This window comes from Callospermophilus lateralis, chromosome 2 (genome assembly GCF_048772815.1).
Source record: "Callospermophilus lateralis isolate mCalLat2 chromosome 2, mCalLat2.hap1, whole genome shotgun sequence".
Classification (NCBI taxonomy): domain Eukaryota; kingdom Metazoa; phylum Chordata; class Mammalia; order Rodentia; family Sciuridae; genus Callospermophilus; species Callospermophilus lateralis.
The window spans coordinates 150882259-150895673 of NC_135306.1; the positions used below are offsets into that span (position 1 = coordinate 150882259).

The 13415-nt window shown below is 47.0% G+C and overlaps 1 non-coding gene across 1 annotated transcript; it reads right to left on the reverse strand.

Moving 5' to 3' along the window:
• Positions 1-559: 559 nt before the first annotated feature.
• LOC143393207 (U6 spliceosomal RNA) lies at positions 560-667 on the reverse strand. The gene has a single exon (XR_013090514.1). It is a non-coding gene; the product is annotated as a U6 spliceosomal RNA (small nuclear RNA).
• Between the last annotated feature and the right edge of the window lie 12748 nt (positions 668-13415).

The window sequence follows — 13415 nt, forward strand, 5'->3', positions numbered from 1 at the left end:
TTGTAATGAGACAGACAACACACCAAAGGACCCATGTGAGTGTTCCATCAAAGATAAAAGGAAAAGTTACTTTCCTTATTATTATTGTAGGTTTGAGAGAGGGGCATAAATTAGGTAAAGTTTTTTGTTTTTTTACAGTTTTATTTTCATTTCACCCAAAATAGGCACTCATATAAATTTACTTGGTAAAAATTTTCATACATGGGAGTCCAATAACTTGACCAAGTTTGAACTTGTGATATAAAATTCACTACCTAGTTTTTTTTTTGTTGTTGTTGTTGTTTTGTGGTGCTGGTGATTAAAACCAGGGCCTTGCCTTTGCAAGGCAAGCACTCTACAAACTGAGCTCTATCCCCAGCCCACTACCTAGTTTTTAAAGAGAGAATGTTATAGAGAATGAATCCCATTTCTCCAGTTTCTTCCTCAAGGGTAGTTTCTATAAATGAAAAAGAACAGTTTGACATGATTTTCTGATGATAATTCTACCTAAGAACTTATGAGAATATGATTTCCCTAGATTAATACAGCAGCTTCTTTTTTTTTCTTTTAATATGGACTGCTTCATATGTCATCCTTGTGCAGGGGCCATTGTCATTCTTGTGCAGGGGCCATGCTATCCTCTCTGTATCATTCCAATTTTTAATATATGTGCTGCTGAAGCAATCACAATATGGCAGTTTCTTGATTGAAGAATTATATTTGTTATTTTCCTGGTTGCCTTCTTAGAAACAAGTATACATTTTTAGTACAGCCAACTTTTATTTTTCCATTGCCCCTAAGTTTAAAAATATTCGCATTATAATAGTTCACATAGTTCTACAGTTAAATAGTTTCAGTCATTTTCTATCATAACCAAGGCAGACTCTTTTTTAAAAAGTCTTTCAGAATCCATTTAAGCTGTCAGCATCATATACACAGTAAGAACAGCTGCATAGAACCATAAATCTATTTGTCAACCCTTGGAGCTTACTAATACATACATATAGCTAGATATGTGGAAACTCCAGGGAAGTGCTCCAAAGAGGCAGCCCTCCCAATTTTGAGGTGGAGCTGTCGTTCACAATGAAAATCAATCATTCCCTGTCCCTTGTTTATTGTGAGTTTGTGACTTATTCTGGAAGAGGCCACAACCTATGTCACGGCCCACATTGAGAGCAGGCTGTGTCCTGTCCTACCCATTCCCACTTTTGACATCATTCTGGCAAAGAACATACCCCTGGAGGTGATTTTGTGAAAAATATAGCAGAAGTTTCTGTTCAAGGAGGCATAGGCAATGGGATTGACAACTGAATTGGCTATAACAGGAGAATGGCCACGTTCATTACCCACTTGGGTTTATCCTTAGCCCAAAATGGCTGAAGAAGAGTGACACAGCTGATGGCAGTCAGCACAGAGCAAAACTCCCACAGTCAAGGTCTGTGACTTGGTAGTGTTATCTCCGGATAGACAGTGGTCCTCTAGTGGCCCATCAGCTTGGTGTGCTGACTGAAGCTGCATGCAGGCCACCATAAAGACCTTGATTTTGATCAGCAACATTATGAGCACTGGGGGCAGGACACAGCCAAAGAAATTAAAATATTGGGGCTGGGGTTGTGGCGCAGCCGTAGAGTGCTTGCCTCGCACATGTGAGACCCTGGGTTCGATCCTGAGCACCACATAAGAATAAATAAGTAAAATAAAGGTTAAAAAAAGAAATTGAAATATATTATATAATTAATGAGGACCACATTCTTAAAGAGCAGCAACTTTCATCTATGGTTTCATCTTGGGACTTTCTTTACTGTGGTACTGTCTTTACTGTTCCACTCTAGGAATGAAGTCAATCCAAAGCTAAAGGCAAAGACCCAGAGGACAGCAATAACCATCTTCCCCCTGCTCAGGACCTAGTGACTAAAATTATACACCCAAGTGGGACACAGATAGGTGCCTGTCAACAGCCACAGCCAGGAGACTGAAGGGGAAGCTCTGAGCATGAGCAACAAGCAGGTGAGGAAGACAGCTGCCAAAGTCAGTAAAGCTCAGGTTGATGGTGATAGCAAAGAGAATAACCTTGGCTAGAGAGGGACCAGGAAGTAGTTGGCAGGCACCTGCAGCCACTCAACATGCCCACTACTGTGCCCTCCAGCACAATGCCCACTATATACAGCCTGTCTACACTTCCAGCAGCATGACCCAGCACCTCCACCTGGCCTTAGTCAACCACATCTGGACAGTAGGTGATAGACTCAAGCAAATCAGAGCCATGTATAAAGGGGTCAACATCAGGTCTGGACTGCTAAGTGGATGCAAGGTGCTGTTTCCTTGGAAACAATGAAGTTAATATGGATAGATTTCTTTAGAATTTTATTTATTTATTTTGGCAGCCCTGGGGATAGAACCCCAGGGTACTCTAACCACTGAACTATAACCCCAGCCCTTTTTATTTTTTATTTTGAGACCAGTCTCACCAAATTGCCCAGGTTGGCCTTGAACTTTGATCCTCCTGCTTCAGCCTCCCAAGTGTGTGGGATTACAGTTGTGGGCCACCCAGACTGGTTAGAGTAGAACACATGTTCAGAAACCCCTTATCTCAATCTCTGCCCCTGGGTGTAAATTCTGTCCATTTAGTGAGTTAGATCCCCCAGGCAAGAGTTTCATTCTTGTTTAAACAATTCAAACAGCTGTTTCCAATAGCCTATAATTTTAGAAAACAAGGCTGCTCAGTTAAGTAAGGAAGAAGTAGTCACTTAAAGCAAAGGGTTGTTAGGAAATTTTTACGGTTGTGGTATGTATTTAGGAAAAATATTTCTTGTTAATTTTACCACCTTCAGGCAGGTGGCGCACGCCTGTAATCCCAGGAGATCGTGAAGTTGAGACAGGAGGAGTTCAATCCCTGGAATAAAAATAATAATAATAATAATAAAATACCACCTTCTATGTGTCTGTTATTTCAGCCTGATGAATAGCAGGGCAGATTTTTACAGTCCAAACTAATTTTGAGGTTTCCAGGGACAAAAACTGAGGAGGGAGCTGCAAACTAATAAAAGTTAATTAAGAGGGCTGGAATTGTTTTTTTTTTTTTTTTTTTTTTTTAAAGAGAGAGGAGAGAGAGGGAGAGAGAATTTTAATATTTATTTTTTAGTATTTGGCGGACACAACATCTTTGTCTGTATGTGGTGCTGAGGATCGAACCCAGGCCGCACGCATGCCAGGCGAGCGCACTAGTGCTTGCCTAAGTGGTAGAGTGCTTGCCTAAAACGTGTGAGGCACTGGGTTCCATCCTCAGCACCACATTTATTTATTTTTATTTTTTATTTTTGTTTTTTGTGGTGCTAGAGATTGAACCCAGGACTTTGTGTGCAAGGCAAGCACTCTATCAACTGAGCAATATCCCCAGCCCCTCAGCACCATATTAAAAAAAAAAAAAAAATACAATAAAGGTATTGTGTCCATCTACAACTAAAAAAACAACAACATTAATTTCAAAATGAATTCGATTAAGTACAAATTTGAATTCATGCATGGCATTTATCCACATGTCAAGTGTTCAGTAATCACAGATTAATGGCTATAGTATTGAATAATACAGATAAAGAACATTTCCATTATTGCAGTAAGATGATAATTGAGAGTGCAGTCTCCGAGGAGTGATGGGGAGGGGGCCCTGTGGGAGTTGCAAACTAATGGGTTGTATTCTAAGACACATCCTTCGCAATGCTTGTGCACTCCTACGCTAGCTACGCGATTCCGCCACTCCAGGTTCAGAGCCTGAGGTTCGCTTGCAGAACCCCAGTAAGGTCCCCAAACTCTAAACTCCCAACAAGCGGCGGGTCCTTCTGCGACTCTGACTCTTGGACTTCTGGGAAACGTAGTCTTTACAGCGTTCCAGCCCCAGGAAGGTCTTAACCGCGAACTACAGCTCCATGCAGCGGTGCTTTGAGGTTCCGGTGGGATTGACTACGGTCTCGTGTCTGCGGCGGTGGATGCTAGGATCGACGCCTGAGGTTCAGTGGAACGACGACTGAGATGCTGAAAATAGGGTGAGGAGGAGATAGTGATCACTCTGTGCCTCCCGTCGCTCCTAACATCTCCGCCGCTCTGGGGTTGTGGAGACGCCCCAACCTACGCGGAGCCGACTGAGTCCCCAGGGAGTCGTGGTGACAGAACGGCCACAACCGCTAGGGGGACTGGAGCGCGCAGGCTCTAATCTGAGGAGGAAGAGCCGCCGGAGGGTTCTGGCTTGGCCGGGAGGCTGGAAGCGCACGCGCAAATGCAGGGCCTCGAGGCGTCTGTAAACACTGAAGGGCGCCTGCGCAGTCGGAGCGTCTAGGGATCGACGCGCGGGGGCGCTTCAGCCAAGAGAAGAGCAATTAAGTAGTAATGTAGCAGTCCAGTCATCTTTCTGCAGCCTTTTATGGTTTCCCAAACACAGCCCCCCTCATTGCCTCTCCTAATTAGATCCTCACACTGTCCTTTTACAAATGGGACAAATCAAAGAAAGCCACACAGCAAGAGTCCCAGCATCACAGAAAGTTAAGGACCAGGGAAGGACCAAGATTTCAGGGCTCTAATCCAGGCTTTGCCTTTGATTTGCTGTGTGACTTGGGTATTTTTGTTCCCTTGGGAACCTAAGCTTTCTCATTTATAAGTGGATTAGCTTGTTGGGAGAATCAAACGAGATCCAGGGATGAAAATGAAATTCCCAAGCAGTCTATAAAGGCAAAAGATTATTATAGTTAGGTGATTGCAGACTGAGGGACCCATTTCCTCTTTCTACAATTTGCAAAACTGAGAGTGCCAAAAGGGGTAGGGGCTTGCCTCAGGTCTCAGCAGCCTGTGAGCAAGAGTGAAACCCAACCCTCCTACTTTTGGGCCTGGAGCCCTTCCTTGAATCAAAGGAGCAGTGTGTCTTTGTTGGATATAGGTGTAGAGAAATAAACTGTTTCCCTGAGGGCCTGGGCTTCTGCACATTGGCCTGTTGGAGGAGTGTCCTGCTCTGTTGAGGTGACCACCAGAAGCAGGAAACTGAGGAGTATCAGGAGAATCCTGGGGGAAAAGAACAGTGTTGCTGGAGATGCTTCTTGGGACTTGACAAAGGTGAGTGCAGGAGCCCAGTTGTGACAGATGATGTGTCACTATTAAGGGGACAGATTAAATAGAAAGGAATGGTAGGACTTGGACTCTGTTTTTGAGCTTGAGAGGCACAGATGACTCCAGTTGGGCCAGTGGCAGCTGGAGGTGATACACCAGCTGGTCTGGGTGGTGAGGAGAGGAAGTGATGCACATTGAGGTGAGGCTGTGGGAGCCACTAGTACAGATGGAAGAGAGGTGGTAACTTGCCACCTGCAGGATCATGCAGCTGCTCAACAGGGAAGTGAACTTTTCTCTGTATCTTGTAACAGAGCTGGGCTGTACACAGCTGTTTCCCTCTGGAGAGCTCTTAGAGGTTCTAGGGGTAGGTTGAGGTAAGAACTAGGAGATCCTGAGGTTTGATTGCTGTTTGAACCTCCTCGGGCAAGTAAGGCAATTTGGCTATTTATAGAAATAGGAAATCCAAGATCCTCCCCTCTTTCAAGTATCTAATTCTCTGGGCCTTCACTTGCTTCTGTTTTTCAGCCAGGGAAACTGAGACTAAAGAAGAAAAAGGACTCTCTTAAGGACGCATAGGAGTTGGGGGACAAGTAGACTAGAATAGGGATTTTTTTATCACATAGCAGTAATAATGACATCAAACATTTATTAGGTATCTAATGTGTACTCTGAGAAGAACTTCCTTGGGGTAGCAAATGGAAACCAGGATTGCAGTCAGACCTGCCTGGTTTTTCACCAGCCCTCCCAGTGATTCTGGGTGAGTCACTGCCCCTCTCTGAGCCTCCAGTTGTTCTGTAAAGTGGAGGTGGTAAGCCTTATCCAGGGCTGTCTTGAGGTTTAACTATAAATTAAGTTAAAACCTGTTTAGTGCACAGAACAGCACCAGGCACATAATAATCACTTAATAAACACTGGCCACTGTTGTTCCTCGGGAAGACAGGTTGAGACAGTCAGGTTGCAAATGGGTTCTCTTCCAGCAGACATGCAGCATCCCCTGGTCTGCCCATGTCCCTGATTCCTCCATACCATGCCCCTCATACTTCTGGAAGCCAAGGGAAGACCCAGGTCCCCATATTCTCCTCTGGCCTCAGAGCCTGGCAAAGAAAGAGATGTCTCCAGTGTTAACACCTCCACATGCATTCCCCACACTTGAGGCCCAGAGTTGAGACAATTCTTTCCTGAAGTTGTATGTTACATGCCTGGACAGACCAGAACTGACCCTGGGATCTCTCCAGCCCCTTCAGGGTAGGGGGTTGTACCTGACTTCTCTTCCCTGCAGGGCAGAAGTCCAAGAAGACTGACAGCAGGTTCTTGACCTGTGTTTCCCCTGAGTGGAGCAGGGATTGGGGGCAAGGAGGAATTTGGGTGGAAAACAGGCCTGCCAGACACCCCACCCCCAGCCCACCCTGCTTGATGATGGAAGCCTGACACAGTGGTCATTTCAACTTTGATCCATGATTGACTAATAAAATTCTGGTTGAACCCCTTATTTATAGAGGAGGAAACAAAAGTCTAGCACTGCCAAGAACTCACTGAGAGCCTCAGAGAGGAGGGAGGATTCTGGTTCAGTATATAGCTTTCTGACTTCAGGTGAGGGCTCTGCCCAGCAGATGAATTGGAGTGGGCAGGGCTTTACTTCACCTCTCCTTCCCCTAGTTCTGCTTTGAGCCAGACCTCAATGTGGCCACCCCACCCAGGCACATGAGCTCTAGTTGGGGTTGAGGGAGTTGGGAATGTGGAAACATCAGGGAAGGCGGGGTATAGACAAAAAGAAGGCCAGAGCTGACCTGGGGCAAGTGGGAGCAGGGAGCTCTTGGTGTGTGGCTCTTGTGGGATTCTGGGGCCTTATTAATCAGTCTGAGGTAGCAGAAGATAAAAATACTGTGGGAGCACACTCCTGGAGGAGGGTAGCAAAGCAGATTCAGGAATGAGTCATAGAGCCCTGGCCCTAAATTTAGAAGGTGCTGAAGGAGGCAGCCTTCCCCTGGGGAAGACTTGGAGATGCCTGCTGACCCAGGGCACCAGGGATTCAGGGCAGGAAGGAGTGGTTGGCAGGAGTTCCCTGAACTGTAGCACTCCATCCTATAGCTGAGCCTGCTAGAGGCCTGTTCCAGGGGTAGATCAAACCCAGAATGAACCTTAACACAGGACAGAGCCTTCAGTCCCATTCTTAGAGTCCCTGGGAACCCACCCACTCAATCCCTTCACACAGTCCTGAGAACCAGCCTCTGCAGTGAGGATATCTCAGAACCGTGCTGCCCACTGGGTGGGCATGGCCAGGCTCCCTGTGCCACTCACGCTGCCATTCTGATATCTATTTATCAGACACCAAGGAGAGGAGTATGGATGTAAGAAGCTAATGCCATTGAGTGAAGGTCTCTCAAAGGGGACCCAGCCAGACCTTTTGCAAGCTCCTCTGAGAATTGAGGATGAGGGAGAGGGACAACATGTCATCGTATCCACTTTTGCCTTATTCTCAACCCTCCAGGCTCCAGATTAACACAGGTCAGGAGAAGGGAGAGGAATCAAGGAGGACATGCTTTGGGGACAGATGCCAGACCTGGGGGTAAGGAAGCTCAGGAGATAAGATAGACAGTTGCTGTGGCATTCATTGAGCACTCAAAGAGCCTCCTCTTCCATCCTCCCTTGCCCATCCTCCAGAACCTAAAACCGGACCCCTGCACTGAGAAAAGTGCTCTGTCTTCATTCTGATGATGGAAATCCTCGTAGTCCACCCATCTTAGAAGTCAGAGAGCTGGCCGGGCACAGTGGCACCTTATAATCCTAGTGACTCAAGAGGCTGAGGCAGGAGGATTCCCAAGTTTGAGGCCAGGCTTAGCAACTTAGTGAGACACTGTCTCAAAATAAAAAAGATTGGAGGCAGGTCATGGTGGTGCACACCTGTAATCCCAGCGGCTAGGGAGGCTGATACAGGAGGATTACAAGTTCAAAGCCAGCCTCAGCAATGGCGAGGCACTAAGCAATTCAGTGAGACCCTGTCTCTAAATAAAATACAAAATAGGACTGGGGATGTGGCTCAGTGGTTGAGTGCCCCTGAGTTATATCTCTGGTACCCCTGCCGAAAAAAAAAAAAAAAAAAGATTGGGGATGTAGCTCACTGGTGAAGTGCCCCTGGGTTTAAAAAAAAAAAAAGTGGGACAGCTGAGACACAGAGAGGTTGAGTAATGTTCTAGATCACACACTGAGTAAGGTGTTTTAACCAGACAGTCTGGCTCCCTGGCCCAAGTCATTTTCCTAGACTGCTGAGCTAGGTACTTTACCCCATCTGTCAGGCCTCTTCTTCCATCCTTCCAGGCCCATCCTCCAGTCCCTGCACCCAGAACCTTGGAAGCAGATCTTTGGGGCTATGCAGGATCCTGCTGCCCAGGTTACCCACAGGCTTCAGGAAAGGACAAGTTTAACTGGCCCCCAACACCGCCATGCAAGACTTCACAATTGATGGCATCCTCCTTAACTCTGTGGGGGAGGCCTCTTGAGCCCCACCATTCTGACAGGAGTACATCCTAAAGAGGTGCAGTAGGAAGGACTGCAGCAGAACCACAGGGACTCCCCACCAGGGAAGGCCCCAGGCTTGTGCTAAGGACTCCTGCTAACAATATCTGTTGGGACCTGCTGTCTGCAAGAACTGAGTTCGATCTCTGCCTTCTAGAAGCCCTAGAATTTCCTTTCAGAGGTGCCTGATCCATCTGCTGACCTTGAGCCTTCCCCTGGATTTGTGCTCAGGCTAAGAGGGTGGAGGTATCTTGAGTATTTTCAGGAAGGACAGGTTGTTCAGTCCTTCTTCAGGGTGGATAGAAACTCTAGTCCTGAGACTACAGCCCCTCTCTGACAGCCCACATGACTTCCTTCTTTTGGTTCCTTTTTAGTCTAAAACCTGGGCCCCCAGTGCTCTGACTCAGTACAGTTTCACCTCTTGGAACTAGAGGGGCTTCCAGGAAGAAGTCAGAATCACATTTTGGGTAATAAAGAGAGATCAGGAGTCCACACCTAAGACCCCCCAGGCTATTATCTTTTCAGAAAAAAGAGGCTCCTCTGGGACACATTGCTGGCCTGAGTGCTGCTGGTGAGTCTGGGAAACTCAGATACAACAGGGGACATAGCCTGGCCCAGGTATAGTTTGATTTCCCATAGCTAGGGGAAAACACACTGGAGCACCTAGGATAGCTTCTGTTTCTTGCTGGGCCTTTTTTTTCCCCTCAGCTGTCAAATGGAGCTAATGGTCCCTGCCTGACATTTCACTTAAGGTGTGAAGGTGAGACAAAATGAGCATGAAAGACATCCCCTGGTCTAGAGGCATGTCACAGAAAGAAGGTGCAGAGGTTTTTTTTTTTTTTTTTTTTTTTTTTTTTTTTTTGTGTGTGTGTGTGTACATGACAACTTATACACCACTATGACTTGGGTGCAATGTGCATATTCCCCTGACACAGCAGGCATCTGAGGTCTGTTTGGGAACTGACATGTGACTGCATAATGCTTCAAGGTTTTGTGACGTGGGTGTGGCAGTGCCTCAAATGTAAGGTTGCCAGATTTAGCAAATTTTGGAGATGTAGTAAAGTTAATCATTGCTTGTCTGAAATTTAAATTTTTAAATTTCACTAGGTGTCCCATACTGTGTGTGTGTGTGCCTGGCACATGCTAGGCAAACACTCTACCACTGAGCTACCTTCCCAGCACATTGTTGTTGTTTTTTTTTTTTTTTTTTAAACTGGCAACTTCACTCTGATATTGTGTGTGACCATGTATGTGCATGTACCTGTGCTGGACTGGCCATGTTTGAGAATGAGATGGTGTATATTTGTGTATAATTCTGATAAGACATTGGGATGATGTATGTGACTGTGACAGTGTCACCAGGAGGAGTAAGGATATGGGTAACTCTGGGTGATGAATGCAGTGGCTGTAGCTCCCAGAGGTTGTAACAGCACCCTCAGGGCAGTGTGGGCTATTTGCTCAGTGAGGCCCATCAGGGCCAGGAGACCGCCTTGGGTAAACATTTAGATCCGGGTTTGTATGGGACTGAGATGTAGCTCCTATTGCCACTGTAAAGAACATGTCCCTCTCCAGGCTAAGCCAGCCTTGGTGGCCTCAAAGTGCTTTGTCCTGGACCTTTCTTGAGGGCCTGTGGAACTGAGGCTCTGCTGCTTCCTAGTGACATCACACAAGTCACTGTCTAATCTTCTAGAATAGTGCCCCTAGGATATTGCTTTGTTGCCCTAGACAACTTGGGAATTTGCTCCACCCAACTAACAGGTAGCATACCCCTGAGGAGGAGGTGGGGGCAGAAGGCACCAGTGGTGGGCCTTCTTACCTCCCAGAGGGGAAATTGAAGTAGTCATCTGTCTGTCTGGCTAAATGGTGAGTAGAAATGTGTACCTAGGAGCAAGTCAAGTCTTGCAGGACCCCTATTGTACAGGACATGGTCAGGGTGGGAGGCACTGGTGGTGAGGATGGAAACTAAATCTTGAGGATTAGAGAAGGTGGTGACAATGCCAAGGACCCCACAGGCAAATGGAAAGAGTAGTATGTAATGGGGGTTAGGAGTCAGGAGTCCTGGGATTTTTATTTCTGCTTGACTCTGCTAGCTGGGCCTTCTGTTTCTTTTTTTGGGAGGCTGAAGCCAGATGACATTAGTCTGAGGGGTTTAGATGTTGGGGAGTTGGCCAAGGGGTGACTCTAGGCAGATGCCCTTACCGCTACTCCAATAGTTGTCAGGGCCTATGAGCAAAGTCTAGTGTAAATGTCTAAACAACTCACTGACCCCCCCCAGTCCTGGGGTCACAGTCTAGGGGCTGGACCCAGAGGGATTCTGCTTTGTGTATGATTTGGGCCCTCCTGGAGCCTCAGCTGCTCTCTCTAGGAGGGGCATAATAAGACTCAGTCTTGCTCAGAGCCCAGGGTAATAAGTCCTCTCACTCCCATGAGGAGGCTTCTCAGTTTGCTAAGCACCTTCTTGTACACACTTTCACCTTCTACACCCACCCGGCTCCGCTTAGTGCTGTTCTTTCTGGGGCCCAGAACAGTCAGACATGGGCTCTGCCCTGGGCTTACAGAGGCACCTCCATCCACCTCCTGTGGGACTTGGGTCTGGGGCAGGGGGCTGAATGGGCAGAGAGCAGGGGTCATACTTTGCCAGCCCTTTTCACTGCTTAATCTTTCATGAGAATCATACCTAACATGTCAAGGTGTTACTTTAATGCTTTTTGTTGGAGCCATACATTTTTGGACCAGTGCATTCCTCCATGCCCTACCCTGTCCCCGAGTTATATTTTTGAGTGACACTGGCATATGTACAGCTCTTCATTTCAGTAATTCTCAGAAGGTATTATTATTCCAGATGAGGAAACAGGCTTGGAGAGAATGTGTCACCTGCTTCTGGTTACACAGCTAGAAAAGGTTTTGAATCTAGGTCTACTGACAGACTGTGGGAAGCAGGGATGGCCTAGGCCTGGGACTCCTGTCCAGATTCTGTCCCCAGGCTCCTTCCCATTCCTTACTCTTCCACTTTTGAATAGCAGGCCCTTAGCTATGCTGCTCAGTGGTGTTGTGAGACTCGGTATGTTCTGTCATGTTCAAGGAGATGTAAAGAGCCTTAGAATCAAGGACACTCCTTTGCAAGGGCAAATTAATGAGTAGAATGGAGTGATGCCCTTCTGCCTACCTGCTGGCCAGCCAATCTCATCTGAAATCAAGACCCAGGGATGAGCCCAGGGCATAGCCACCTGAGCCCAAGGGTGCCAGATCACCCACCTTTACTGACCTAAGACCCAAGAGACCCAAAAGATTTATTCTTGTCTTAATCTGTGTTTAGATGTGAGGGATGTTTTGGTTCTTGCCATCTTGCCATCTGTATCTTCCTGGGTTTCTGTCTCCTCCTCAGATTGGCAGCCTTCTGGGGTAGGGAGTTCCTTCTGTCAGTTTGCCCTCACTGCCTCCTCCTGCTGTCACTCCAATCTTATCTTACTGTCTGTTGAGATGTGCTGGGTGGGGGGATGCTAAAAATGCAGAAGCCACCAGACCAGTGCTGCCATCTCTTCCTCATGGCTGATCCCACAGGTTATAGTCCAATTCCACAAACTGGACTTGGGTCTGCTGGGGTCCCCTGTGGCTCTCCTACCAGCCTGGAAGCAAAAGTGTCTACCTCAAGGCCTGGGGAAGACAGTAATGTGGCTAGAATTGGGCCAAGGGCAGGGGAGGTAGATTAGAAGTCAGAACCTGTTTCCTCCCCAGCTGAGAGCTAGCCGCCCTAACACCTAATCATTCCAGACTTTTTCTTTTTTCTTTCTTTCTTTATTTTTTTTGTAGTTGTGGATAGACAACATGCCTTTATTTTAGTTGTTTATTTTTATGTGGTGCTAAGGATTGAAACTAGTGCCTCACAAGAGCTCTGCCATTGAGCTAAAGCCCCAGCCCCATACTCTTTCTTTTTTTCCAGTACTGGGGTTTGAACCCATGGGATCTATACCACTGAGCTGTATCCCCAGCCCTTTTTATTTTTTATTTTGAGGGAGGGTCTCACTAAGTTTCTGAGTCTGGCCTTGAACTTTTGATCCTCCTGCCTTGGCCTCTACTCAGGGGGCCTCTCAGGGGGTTGAAGCAGGAGGATTGAAAGTTCAGGGCCAGTCTCAACAATTTAGCAAGACCCTGTCTCAAAAATATAAAGGAGTGGGCTGGGGATATTGCTCAGTTGGAAGAGTGCTTGCCTCGCATGCACAAGCCCCTGGGTTCAATTCCCAGCACACACACACACACACACACAAATAAATAAAATAAAAAGGAGTGACTCCTGGGTTCAATCCCCAGTTGGGGGGGGGGGGAGAGGAGTGTGAATCTGGAGGTTGGAGGTGATTAATAGAGATCTAGAATCATCACATGGGCCTCATAAGGACCTGCAGCTCATTGTACAGGCTTCAATTTGCTGAATGTCTTGCTGTTGTCTTGCTGTCATGGCTCCCGGTTCACCCCCACTCATTTTTAAAATTGGGCCTGATTTACAAACATCTCAGAGCCTTGAGCACTTCAGGAAGAGACACCTCTATTTGTGAACACACCATGCTGACTCCTTATATTTACTCTTAGTGCCTGTTAGCAAAGCTGTTCTATCCCAGGGCTCTGGATGGTGAAGCCAGGATATGCCTTCTGATTCCCTCCTTGTATAGGAGGAACCAAGGCCCAGAGATAAGCAAGTAGAGCAAGGAGCCCTGGGTAGGAAGAGGCTGAGTGGGCTTGTGTCAGATAGCTATAGACTCACTTTGATACTGGGCCAGTGGTAAGCATTTGTTGGACCTTGTTAGGTGCCCATCCAACGGAGCTCAGCAGAGGCCCTT